At 37.2% G+C, this 14,201-nt stretch overlaps 1 long non-coding RNA gene across 2 annotated transcripts; it reads left to right on the top strand.

Moving 5' to 3' along the window:
* The first annotated feature begins 419 nt into the window (after window positions 1-419).
* LOC136211422 (uncharacterized) lies at window positions 420-8,129 on the top strand. Of its 2 annotated transcripts, none has more exons than XR_010678635.1 (3): window positions 420-643; window positions 939-1,129; window positions 7,867-8,129. It is a non-coding gene; the product is annotated as an uncharacterized lncRNA (long non-coding RNA). The 2 variants fall into 2 exon arrangements; XR_010678629.1 differs by lacking the exon at window positions 7,867-8,129 and adding an exon at window positions 2,157-3,135.
* The last annotated feature ends 6,072 nt before the right edge of the window (window positions 8,130-14,201 follow it).

Here is a 14,201-nt window from a genome sequence, read left to right as displayed (position 1 = left end):
ATTTGAGACAACAGTCCACAATGACTTAATACAACAATTTGTATCAGATATAGTAAAGTAATTCAACCATTGTACATGCTCTTAGTAATTGTTCTTGAATGAATTTTTTCATGTAACCCAGAGTTCCTATTTTAGCTATTTCTACTTTTTTTTATATATATATTTGATTATTCTATCTCTTCCGTTGCACGATTCTTTACGATATCCTCATAGAAGAGAGCACCTATGAATTTATTTTTCCAATAAGGATGTAAGGGCAAGCATTAGTGCTGGTTTCATAGACCGACCCTGGGCTTTGATTTTTGGGGTGCAGGCCCAGGGCCTATAAATCTAAAGGGCCCAAAAAAAAAATATTTTTGATTTAGTATATATATTAAAAAAAAAGTTTATCAAACATATTAACCTAATTACACCTTATGCGTTGTTGAGGAGGAGTGCGATAGACAGACGCCGCGTGCTTTCCTCCCAATATCTTCATCTTCTAATCGTGAATTGTGATTCATGGGATTTCTTCCAATTTTAGCAGTTTAGCCTTCCGTCCTTGCCTTCCGATTTAGCAGTTTACCCTTCCTATTTCTTCCTATTTCTTTCGTCATTGCCTTCTGATTTAGCCTTCAGTTTGCTGCTGCCTCCTTTTGTCTCTGTAAGTTTGGTGCTTTTATTATTTTTGCTGTTTACGTTTTTACAAGATAAATCAACCTTTAACGTCAATTCCCCAAAAGCTCAAGCTTTGTGGAGAGAATATGGAAAAGCAATGTTATATCTATCAACTTGAAGCTCAAAACCCACAATAGGAAGGCCTCTGGAGCTTTTATGCTTAAATTTTCAATATGTAAAAATAGAAAGAAGATTTTTTTAACAATTGGGCAAAAATTCAAAGAAATGGAAAGGGAAAAGGTTGAAATTAATACATCCCTTAAACTCTTGTCTTTCTACAGCAGATATATAAAGTATCAATTGAGAAAGGAAGATCAGGTGCGAGCAAAACCTCCATTAAGCAAAAGACGACACCGTTTTTCTCCCACCTAGATGTGGAGCATTAAATATGGATAACAATGGTAGAAAATGAAGCAATCTTGAGAGCAACATTGGAAGAAATTGGAAAAATATCACGTTATTCATTTTATAGGTATATGTAATTATTATTAGTTTGGTGCTTTTGCTTTGAATTTGATTTTTTTATTTTGCTGTTTTGCAATTTCTTTTGCTGCTTATATTTTGATTTATTGAACTTGATTTTTTTAGTTGTTTTGATTTTCATTGAATTTTATTTTATTTTGCTGCTTTGCTTTTATTGAATTTGATAGTTTATTGAATTTGGTTTTTTTTTTACTGTTTTGCTTTTATTCAATTGGATTGATTATTAATTCATATATTGTTTGTATTTGTTAAAGAGCTGAGGCAAGGTTATCAGATTCTAGAAGAATCTAAGGCATATTATTAAATTGTTATCTTTCTTTTTATATTTTATTTGAATCGTTGTCATTCTTAAATGGGTTAATACACATATTTGTCCATGTATTATTACGGAAAAACAGATATGTCCTTATATCAAATAAATCAATAAAACTATCCCTAAATTTTTCCCAAACCTACAATTATACCCTAAACTAACAGATTTGTGATGTGGCATAAACGGTAAAGTTCTAAATGAATAATTTAATTTTTATTTATTTTCTTATATAATCAATTAATTACACCTCAATCTTTCACCATCCTCCCTCTCTACCCCTCTCTCTCTCTCTCATACGTTCTTCAATCCATTTCTCTTTTTTTCTACAGTCTTCCATGGAAACAGTAAAGAGATTTTCCATTTCTCTTTTTTCTTCCAGATTCTTCCATGGAAACAGTAAAGAGATTTTGAGTATGGAAATGAAAGGACCTATTCAACATCTTATCGGAAAATCCGAACCATATTCTTATTGGAAAATTGTCATACTTTCTGACTCACCCTCGCTAATATACAAAGCACTCAAATTCCTCCATTTCTTCACTAAATCATAATAATATGTTCACATATTCTGTTGTATTTTTCTGATTCGAGGATACCCATTTGATAATTTGTTTTAATTTTACCTTTTTATTTCATTAATCTCTCAACCCAAATTTTGACCTTGATATGCTATTGAATTCTTGGAATTTAATACTGATTGCAGAAATGGAGGAACTCTGCACATAAGCTAGGTTCGATTGAAATGGGGGAATTCAATGGAGTTACTTATGTGGATGTTAATGAAGTGCATTCTTCTCATAGGTTACGTAACTTGAAGAAAGTATCGGTTTTGTTCTATTGTTTCTGTTTTGACGCCATAATCCTCAAGCTGTTGCTTAATCCATAGGACTTGGGCCACACAGCTTCCAGCAGCAACATACTCAGCTTCAGTTGTAGACAAGGCTACTGATGACTGCTTTTTACTAAACCACAAAACCAGACAGCTTCCTAGGAATTGACATCCTCCTGAAGTGTTTTTTCGTTCTAGCTTATCTCGTCCATAGTCAGCATCAGTATATCCAATCAGTGTGAAGTCACTTGTATTTGGATACCATAAACCTGCATTAACTGGGCTCTGCAAATATCTGAAAATTCTTTTTACAGCTATTAAGTGAGATTCCCTGGGGTCAGCTTGATATCTTGCGCAATAACATACTGAGTACTGAATATCAGGTCTACTGGCAGTAAGATAAAGTAGAGAGCCTATCATACCTCGATATAACCTACTGTCTACAGACTTACCCTTTTCGTCAGCACAAAGGACCGTGTCAGTACCCATTGGGGTTGATATGGGTTTACATTCTTCCATATCAAACTTCTTTAACATTTCTTTGGCGTACTTAGACTGACTTATGAAGATTCCATTCTTACTTTGCTTGATTTGAAGTCCAAGGAAGAAGTTGAGTTCGCCCATCATAGACAGTTCGAACTCAGTTTGCATCTGTTTGCTAAACTCTTTGCACATAGAATCGTCAGTAGCACCAAAAATTATGTCATCTACGTAAATTTGTGCAAGTAGGGTATTTTTACCCTTTTTCTTAATGAACAAGGTTGTGTCACCTTTGCCTCTGACATAATTCCTGGTCAGCAGGAAGTTGGCCAACCTCTCATACCAATCTCTTGGAGCTTGCTTTAGGCCGTATAGGGCCTTTTTGAGTTTATAAACGTGGTTTGAAAATTTTGGATCTTCAAACCCTGGAGGCTGACTAACATATACCTCTTCGTTTATAAAGCCATTAAGAAATGCACTCTTAATATCCATTTGATATAATTTAAAGTTCATAAAACTAGCATAGGCACACAGTATTCCTATGGCTTCTAACCTAGCAACGGGTGCAAAGGTTTCACCGTAGTCAATGCCCTCTTGCTCACTATAGCCTTGGGCTACAAGTCGGGCTTTATTTCTGACTACATTGCCTTGCTCATCTAGTTTATTTCTAAAGACCCACTTAGTTCCTATGGTCTTTTGATTCCTAGGTTTAGGTACTAAATCCCATACCTCATTTCTTGTGAATTGATCAAGCTCTTCTTGCATAGCGTTGATCCAATATTCATCGTGCTCAGCATCGGCAAAATTCTTTGGCTCATGCACTGAGACGAAGGCAACATTGCTGAGATACTTCCTAAGCTGATCTCTCATCATCAGCTTGTTGTCAGCAGCATCAAGAATGGACTTCTCCGAATGTCCTCTTGGAATTTTTATTTCTTTGGGTAATGTTGAGTTGTTTGGAACAGGTGTTTCTACAATCTCTGCAGGAATAGATTAGTCAGCAAAGGTTATTTCAATCTCTTGCTTACCTTTGGTCAGCCCTTGTATTGATGACTCAGAGGCTCCATTTTGATCAGCGGAAGTTGAGCTTGGTTCATCTTCAGTGAGCTGAGTTGACTTTCCTGCAGGGTCAGCTTCATCGAACTCAACATGGACAGATTCTTCTACGACCTGAGTTCGTTTATTATATACCCTATATGCTTTGCTGTTAGTTGAGTACCCTAAAAAGATCGCTTCGTCAGATTTGGCATCAAATTTTGCAAGATTATCTTTTGTGTTGAGTATAAAACATTTACACCCAAAGGCACGAAAGTAGCCAATGTTGGGCTTTCTTCCTTTTCAAAGTTCATATGGGGTTTTCTTAAGAATAGGTCTAACTAAAGACCTATTTAGAATGTAGCATGTTGTGTGGACAGCTTCACCCTAGAAATACTTTGGAAGTCTATTTTCACTCAGCATTGTCCTAGCTATTTCGACAATTGTTCTGTTCTTCCTTTCAACAACCCCATTTTGTTGAGGTGTTCTAGGAGCATAGAAATTGTGGTCAATACCACTGGTTTCACAAAATTCATCAAACTGTTGGTTTTTGAATTCTCCACCATTGTCACTTCTAATATGATCTACTCTTAGGTCTTTTTCATTTTCAAGCTTTTTGATCAATGTGGTGAACATCTCAAATGTTTCATCCTTGCTACTCAGTAAGATGATCCAAGTGTACCGAGAGAAATCGTCTACAATGACCAAGGAAAATTTCTTACCTCCCAAGCTGAGTGGCTGGATAGGTCCGAAAAGATCCAAGTGTAGTAATTCCAATGGTCTCTTGGTTGAGACAATATTTTTACTTTGAAATGACTTCTTAGTTTGTTTGCCTTGCTGACAAGCGTTACACAATTGATCTTTTTCAAATTTAAGTTTGGGTAATCCCTCAACTAGTTGCTTTCTAGCTAATTTGGTAAGAAGATCCATGCTTACATGACCAAGTCTTCTATGCCATAGCCAGAAGTTATCCTCTTTAGACACTAAGCATATATTTTTAGAAAACTATTTTTCTAAACTCAGCATGTATACATTGTCTACACGAGGGGTAGTTAAAATCAATTCGTTTGTTTTTCCCTCGAGTATTTGACACTTAGTATCATCAAATATAACCTTTCTATCGCTCTTGCAAAGCTGAGCTACACTCAGCAGATTGTATTTGAGACCTTTAACTAAGGAGATTGACTCAATAGTTGGGTTACCTCCGATAGTACATGAGCCGACTATCTTACCCTTCTTATTGTCTCCAAAGCTTACACTTCCACCTGGTTTAAGCTCTAGTGTGATGAACTGAGTTTCATCACCGGTCATGTGCCTCGAGCATGCGCTGTCTATATACCACAGTTTTGATTTCTCCACGCATCTCAAGCTCACCTGCATTTTAGACTATTCATCTTTAGGTACCCAATTCTTTTTGGGTCCTCGTTTGTTAGCATAAACAGGTGCAAAGTCGTATTTTAATTTGTGACGGCATACTTTGATAGTGTGGCCACTTTTACCACAAAAGTCACAATGAATTACCCTTTGAGGGTGGTCAGCATTATTGTGTTGAGCATGCCAACATACCTTTGTGGTATGTCCTTTCTTTCCATATAAGTCACATTGGACAGTCCGCTTATTGTACCAACACACTTCTCTTGTGTGTCCTTTTTTCCCGCAACAGTCACACTGTGTGAACTGTTTATGCTGACTAGTACTTGAGTACTCCGCATGAGGTTTATTTTTATTTGAGCCTCTTATTTGGCTCTGTAAGGTAGTGACATCCTTTTTCAGTTTCTTTGAATCTGATTGGACCTCCGAGACAAACTTGTGCATAATTTCCATGTTGCTATGCAAAGTTGAGTTGTCTTGGAGAAGATATCGGAGGTCACTCAGCTTGACCTCTTCAATCTCATCACACCGCCTGCTGAGTGCCTTTACTTTCTTATTGCACTTTTTAGTTAGCACATATAAATCACTCAGGGCGTTTATCATCTCATTTCTAAGCAAAAGTAAGGATGTTTGATAGGGGCGTTTCATCCCTATCTTTTAGCGTGATTTACGGTTTAGTTTTAGATGAAATAAATAAGTTTAAATGCAAAAATAGAGTGTTTTAATAAAATAACGAAATAAAAATAAATTCCGTACTTTCGGTTAATTTTTCTTATTTTTGATTAATTTAGAAAATAAAAACATCAAGCTAACTCGGCTCTCGAGAATTATATTTCAGGTACGAGCAAGGAGTGAAATTCCACCGACATACATGGGGCGTATCAACCACCACGCGGGGCGTGGAACATTTGGTCAGAAATAATTGTGCAATCCACAGGCACCACGTGGAATCTAGTCACCAATACGCGGAGCGTATCAACCACCACGCGGGGCGTGGAACATGTGTCAGAAATGATAAGCCTAATCCTGAAAGTCAGATTGCATGGTCTCCCTGAGTCAACTACCCTACGCGAGACGTACCACCTTACACGCGGGGAGTGTAAGGAAGTTCTTCAATCCAAAAAGCTCAGAAACTTATTTACGCGAGGCGTGCTTCAGCTACGCGGTGCGTAAAAGGCCCAATTCAAGCAATAAAATCTCAAAGACTCAAACACGCGAGGCGCACCCCAGTCTACGTGCGGCGTGATTGAGACAATAAGATCTAGATTTGGTCCACATGTAGGAGATTTCTGACGGAATGGGCAATTACGCGGGGCGTACTCCACCATACGCGAGGCGTGTCATGGGAAATCTGCATAAAATCATGTTCCTCCATGCTTGTATCTTATGAAATTACAACTTTACCCTAGCTTGATGTGTATAGATAAGAGTGACTAGCACTCATTTAGACACCTCTTGAGCTCTTACTCTTGTAATCTTGTATCCTAGACTTTTTGATTCTTAGTACATTTCTTGTTAGATAGTGTGAGATTGTAGTTTATATAAGCAATTCTCTTCCACCTTGAGAGCTTGTTTGTTGATCCCAGCATTCCATCAAAGTTCCGTTCCATCTCCGTCCACCAAGCTCGAAAGCTCCACCTCCAAGTCCTAAGACACAGCCTTGAGTCTGGTTAGCTAGTTCCGAGGGTGGATTCTTCCCTTTTCACTTGCTAATTAGCTTGTACTCTTCCTATGTACTAGGCTTGGTTGTATTTCATATTTACATTCTCCATATTTATAATTCATGATTCATAATCTCTTTCTCTATATTTGTGTTGATGTTTGCTACTTGTTTTGATACTCGTAATTGATTATTGTGTAGGAGAACGTGATTTCCGATGCCATTCGGGCTATCTTTAGGGATTCATATAGGTGTTGCCTTACCGGAATTGACGCTCCAGAAACCGTAGGGATTGACAAACCACGGAACTTAAGGGCCCTAATTTTTGGTCCCAAGAATTATACACGCCTTGACTAGGAACCACGTTTTACGGATCGGTCACACTACACGTAGTCGTCATTGCAAGAGTAAAACATTAACCGTTTATATATTGAGAGCCATTATTTATCATATTTATAACTTATCGCCGTCCATATCATTCCGTAGAGTTTTGCTATATAAACTTGTCTCACCCATAGTTAGGAGTAGTTTGTAGTTGTTCCCCGCATCAACTCAAAGTATTCATCGCTTAGATAACGTATAAAACCGAGTCGTCTAATACTTGTAGTTATAAATCCCGTGGATTCGATACCCGGTCTTAACCGGATTATTACTTGATACGACGGGGTACACTTGCCCCTAAGTAGTGGCGTCTAGTAGAGTTAGAGCATTTAGAAAGATCACATCCATAGTCGTAACGCACTTATCGTAATATACATTTTGTCGTAGAAGAGCTCTATCTAGTCCGTGCGCCCATCAAGTTTTTGGCGCCGTTACCGGGGATTTATAATTTCGTGCAATATTAGACAAAAACATTTTGTTGTTAGTCTAAGCATTATTTTTGTATAAATTGTCTATATACACTTTTTATATATATACTTTGTACTAACAATATTCTTTCTTGTTTATAATTATTTCATTTATTTATTTTATGCATACCCGATCTCGTAGTGATACTCTCGTTCCTATTGATCTCGAAATTGAACGTACTCTTTGTAGGATTCGGAGAGAGAAAATGGCAAACCTCAATAGTGAAGCTAACCAGCCCGAGGTCAACCAAAGGCCGCCAGAGGAACCCGTGAATAACAACCGCAATGGTGGAGGCAATGACATGCGCTCGATGATGGAGATCCTTGTTGGGGTTTGGTGTCCTATAGACAATTGTTCTAGGATACAAACTTAATGTAAATGAATTGTTCTTTATATCATTTGTTTTAATGAGATATATGTTTTATAACTATATAAAGGCAATCCCTTTTAAGCACTAAATAAAGTCTAATAAAAGGAAATCCGTAAGTTTGTTTAAAGTGATTATAAAGTGTTCATACAAGCATGAAGTGAGACAAAACTTTATAATAAACTAATAAACTTAAAACCACCCCAAGTGAAGTGATATGTTTAGGATTGATATATCACTGTTGAGACTTGTATGTAACAATGTCTTCTGTCCGACAGAAAGCTGATCTCACAAGCTTCATATATATAGATATCTGGACAGTTACACAGATCCGATGAAACGTTGTTCATTAGGATTGGGGATCCGATTTGAGATAACAGGATGGGTAGATTCATCCTTGTCACCTGTTCATCTCATTGGTATTAATAGGTATAACTAATCCTCAGACTCAAAGGAATGTTAATTGGTCATCCTGAATTACTGAATGTGAGACTTTGATCCTGCGGTCCCACGATCCTTAACAGAGATGACTCTGGGGTGTGAACTGCAAAGGTTGGGTGTCACAGGAGGTAATGTCAGGGTAGTTATACATTGGATTGAGCATTTATCACTCCCGATTAATGGGAGATACGTCCATGGATCACTTGTGGAAGACTCGACTCTAAATCCTTGCAAGGTGATAGCTTAAGACTTGAAATGCGGATTTCACTTAACCTATCTATTTGAGTTGACTCTGCCTGTACAAGTAAAACGAACGTCTCGCTATATGTGAATTGACATCATCCATAGTCATAAGATTCAGTTCAAGGATGTAGTTGATAAAGGATCGAATTATACTGTAACTAATACATAAAGGTTAACGATGGAATCAACCTGTCTTCTTAACGGACTCTGGGGGAATGATTACAGACTTGCCAATAACATACTCAGTGCATCATTCCGTTATGCAAAGATTAAATATAATTCTTAAAGAAATTAATTTAATAGTTGCATACGGCCAGAAGTAGTAAGAACCTAATGGATCACACATAAGACTTGGAACCAAAAGAGAGATAGATGTTGTTAATTGATGGGAGCCCAAATGAGCCCAGTAAGGCCCATTTATTTAAGGGGGGGCCGAAATTTATATGTAATTGGTAAGGAATTATTTTAACTCCATTAATCCTAATTTGATTAGGAATATGAATTAAATTAATTAAGAGATAATTAAGTTAGGAGTTTTAATTAGATTAATATACTCCTATTATTATCCAATAAGGTTATTTATTATTATGGTTAGGTTAATTGATAAATAAGTTTTGATTAATTAATCCTAAGGATAAATAAGTTTTAATTAATTGTTAATTAAAATTGATTATACATATGTTCCTAATTATTTCGATTGATAATCATTACAACAGAATCTATTAGTTTTATAGTTAGGTTAATAAAATCAGTTTTATTAAATCTAAAGATAAAACGGAAACCTATTGTAGTTTTTCCTATTTCTGAAAATCGTTTTTAAAATCGTTTTAAAATCTGATATATATATATATATATATATATATAAAAATATATATATATAACGCGACAGCGGGCCGAGTCGCGCCTCGCGGCGCGACTGGCCGCTGTCGCGCGCGGCTGCTGCCTCGCGACAGCAGCTGCGTGCGGCGCTGGGGCGCCGCTGTCGCAACGCAGCGGCGTCCCGCGCGCCCTAAGGGCCGATGCCAATCGGCAGCGGCCCACTCTCGGGCCCAGCCCGATATCCACTTGATTTTAAATGGTTTAAAATCGTTTTATATTTGAATATATATATATTTCAGAAATTGATAGTTTTTCTGTTTTTGATTATCGAATGAAAATTTGTTTAAAAGTTTGTTTTACCAATTTGTAAATCAAAATGTTAAATGAATTAAAATCTAAATAATTGGAACATGCATAATTAAAGTTTTGTATAGTTATATTAACCTAAAAGTTTAATATAAAAGGATACGAAACTATTAGAAGTAAAATTGGATGAAAGTTAATTTGATAAGTTAATGTGATTAACATAAATATTACATAAGATAGTTATGTAATCAACCAATTGAATTTATTTAATTGAGTCTATGCATGTTTGGAGTTATGGACATATTTGGACCATCTCTTTAGTCTTTTGGTATTTTTGAAATAGGGCCTGCGAGTCCTGCCTATCTACTATCTATTGTAATTTCTCCTCTCATCTAATTCCCTTCAATTCAGTTGAAGTTTTCTTTAGTAGTATAGAAATTAATATGTAATTTCAAGGCGCCATGGAGAAGACGGAGGACCTAAAGAGAAATATGTAATAGTTAGTATTTCCTTAGGTTTGCCCTTTTATTCCGTCTCTGGCTCGACGGAATAATTTAGATGATATGTCCATAACGCCAATGTATGTGAATGTATGTGTCTGATGTATGCTAAAGCAAATCAATACTAAGTTAGATTATGAGACCTAAAATAAAATCCCTCATTAAAAAGTTAAGTAAATAACCAAGTTATTAAAATCGGTTGCCCCTCCCTAATATTATAATTCAGCCGGCAGTACTGGGGGCCTTTAGGTTGTTGAGTAAACTCAAGCTCGGGGTCTTATGGTAACACCTGAATTATCGAAAATCGTTCTTTCATGAATATGGGGTAATACTTAAATTAGATTATGATAATTGGATGAGTAAACTCATGTTGTCATAAACTAATGGGCAAGATGGTTGGGATTAATATGAATAGCATATTAGTTACTAATGTGGTTAGTAACCCAATAACCTAGGAATCACATTAGAGATGTGATTGATCATATGAATCTACCTAATGAATGAGACTAACTTGTTGAGTAAACTCAAGGCGAAATCTCAGGAGTTAGGATCCTAGCTCACTAAAGGATTTGTGAAATTCTTCGAATTAATATGGAGGGCTATTAATTTGGCAAAATAGTGGGAACAATCTAAAATAAACTAAAAGTCCTATAATTTTAGATTGATATACTTTAAGCAAATGAATGACATACGTTTACTCTTTCTCACTCTCAGGTTTAATTAAACGTACACTCTTAAAAATCATGACTAAAACCAATCTGCAAAACATTCTTACCGATAACAAGTTGAATGGTTCAAACTTCACCGACTGGTTTCGTAACCTCAAAATTGTTTTGAAGTTCGATAAGATAGGGTATGTACTTGATACATCGATACCCCCTATCCCTGCTGATGATGCTCCCATTGAGGAAATTGATGCTTACCAGAAGCATAAGGCTGATGATGATCATGCCGGATGCATCATACTTGCATCGATGACACCGGAATTACAAAGGCAACATGAGGAAATGGATGCCTATTCCATCATCGTACACCTAAAGGAATTGTTTGGGAAACAAACCAGGTGCGAACGCTACGAGATATCCAAGTTGCTGTATCATAGTAGGATGCAAGAGGGCACATCTGTCATGACACATGTGTCAAGATGATTGGCTACATTACCAAACTTTCTAGTATTGGATTTGCGATGGATAACGAATTAAGTGTAGACTTAATTCTTCAATCCCTCCCAGAAAGTTATTCACAGTTCATTATGAACTATCAGATGAATGACTTGCAAACCTCTCTTGAAGAGCTTGCAAATATGCTCAAGTCGGTTGAGCCCAATATAAAGAAAGACAAAGCCATACCGGCTCTTGTCATTGAGGGATCAAAGAAGAGGAAAGGGAATTATCCCAATCCTAAATATCCCAAGAAAGGTAAGAAAGTCGTGCCCAACAAAGCAAAGGGAAAGGAAGTGAAGAAGCCCAAAGGAGAGTGCCACTTTTGTGGTAAAGACGGGCATTGGAAGAGGAACTGCAAGGAGTACCTAGCCTCCCTCAAGAAGGGAAACGGCGGTGCTTCAACATCTGGTATGTTTTATATTGAAATAAATACAGTTTCACTGTCTGAATTTTGGGTACTAGATACCGGATGTGGATCTCATATTTGTACAAATATGCAGGAGCTAAAACAGACTAAGGAACTAAAGAAAGGAAGCATAAACTTGCGAGTGGGAAATGGAGCAAGAGTTGCCGCCATCGCAATTGGAGATTATGTTTTATCTTTGCCCTCTGGGCTTGTAATAGAATTAAGGAATTGTTTATACGTTCCTGAAATGTCTCGTAACATTATTTCTATTAGCCGTCTTGTTGACGACGGTTTTCATATTTCAATAAAGAACAATAGTTGCAATTTTTATAAAGATTCGATCTTTTATTTTTCAGGAATATCACAAAATGGGATTTATGTGTTGGATGACAAAACTCCTGTTTTTGCAATTGATACCAAAAGACATAAGATAGATAATTCAACTTATTTGTGGCATTGTCGTTTAGGCCATATAAACAAGAGACGCATGATAAAGCTACATTCAGATGGGCTTATAGATCCAATCGATCATGAATCATTGGAAACATGCGAATCATGTTTAAAAGGTAAAATGACAAAGACACCCTTTAGCAATAAAGGTGAGCGTGTATCAGACACTCTAGGACTTATTCATTCAGATGTATGTGGTCCTATGTCAGTCCAAGCAAGAGGAGGATTCAGATACTTCATAAGCTTCATAGATGACCATACCCGATATGGTTACGTCTACTTGATCAAGCACAAATCAGAAGCTTTTGAGAAATTCAAATGCTTCAAGAATGAAGTGGAAAATCAATTAGAAAGGAAAATAAAAACGCTTCGATCTGATCGAGGTGGCGAATATCTTTCAGATGATTTCCTGAATTATCTAACTGAATGTGGGATATGCTCACAATGGACACCTCCCTATACACCACAACACAATGGTGTATCCGAGAGGAGAAACCGTACCCTACTAGATATGGTACGATCCATGATGAGCATGGCCTTACTTCCAAAGACGTTCTGGGGCTATGCCTTAGAAACTGCCCTCTTCACCCTAAATCGAGTACCAACTAAATCCGCTAGTTCCACACCATATGAATTGTTCGTTGGTAGGAAACCCGTGTTCTCATTCATGAGAGTATGGGGTTGTTCAGCGTTTGTCAAATGCATTGCGTCCGACAAACTAGATTCTAAATCTGATAAATGTTTCTTCATTGGATACCCTAAGGAAACTATGGGATATTACTTCTATCATCCAGATGATCAGAAAGTAATCGTATCCAAGCATGCAACCTTCTTAGAGAAAGAGTTTCTCGAAGAAACACAAAAGGGAAGCATGATTGAACTTGACGAAGTTCAAGAAGAAGAGACACCAACTGAAACGACAGAGGCGGTTGAGGTACCCGAAGGAGTCCCATTAGATGAGACTCCAGTGCCACCTATTCGTAGATCACAAAGAGTTCGTGAACTCCCAGTTAGATATGGTTTTCTAGGGGAGATGATAACGAGGTTCCCGTGTTAGACGACGAACCCGAAAACTACGAAGAGGCTCTTACTAGTCCAGATTCTATAGCATGGCTTGAGGCCATGGATTCTGAAATGGATTCCATGTATACTAACCAAGTGTGGACTTTGGTTGATCCACCCGAAGGGATAATTCCCATTGGGTGCAGGTGGATCTTCAAAAAGAAGACAGACATGGATGGAAAGGTTAGCACTTACAAAGCTAGGTTAGTAGCGAAAGGATATCGTCAGAAGCAAGGAATTGATTATGACGAAACTTTCTCTCATGTGGCTATGTCCAAATCAATCAGAATCATGCTTGCGATTGCCGCTCATTTTGATTATGAGATTTGGCAAATGGATGTGAAAACAGCTTTCCTGAACGGAAACCTACTTGAGGATGTATATATGATGCAGCCTGAAGGTTTCATATCGAAGGATGCAAATAAAGTTTGCAAACTTCAGAGATCCATTTATGGACTCAAGCAAGCGTCTAGAAGCTGGAATAAGCGTTTTGACGAAACCATAAAACAATTTGGTTTCGAACAAAATTGCGAAGAAGCTTGCATTTACAAGAAAGCAAGTGGGAGCTCTATAGCATTTCTCATACTATATGTGGACGATATATTATTAATGGGAAATGACATTGCTCTACTACAGTCAGTGAAAGTATGGTTATCTGGTAACTTCTCAATGAAAGACCTTGGTGAAGCAGCCTATATACTTGGTATAAAGATCTACAGAGATAGATCACGTAGACTGCTTGGTCTTTCACAGGCTATATACATTGA

This window comes from Euphorbia lathyris, chromosome 1 (genome assembly GCF_963576675.1).
Source record: "Euphorbia lathyris chromosome 1, ddEupLath1.1, whole genome shotgun sequence".
Classification (NCBI taxonomy): domain Eukaryota; kingdom Viridiplantae; phylum Streptophyta; class Magnoliopsida; order Malpighiales; family Euphorbiaceae; genus Euphorbia; species Euphorbia lathyris.
The sequence above is the reverse complement of the archived record's forward strand: the minus strand, read 5'-3'. Positions and strand labels throughout refer to the sequence as shown.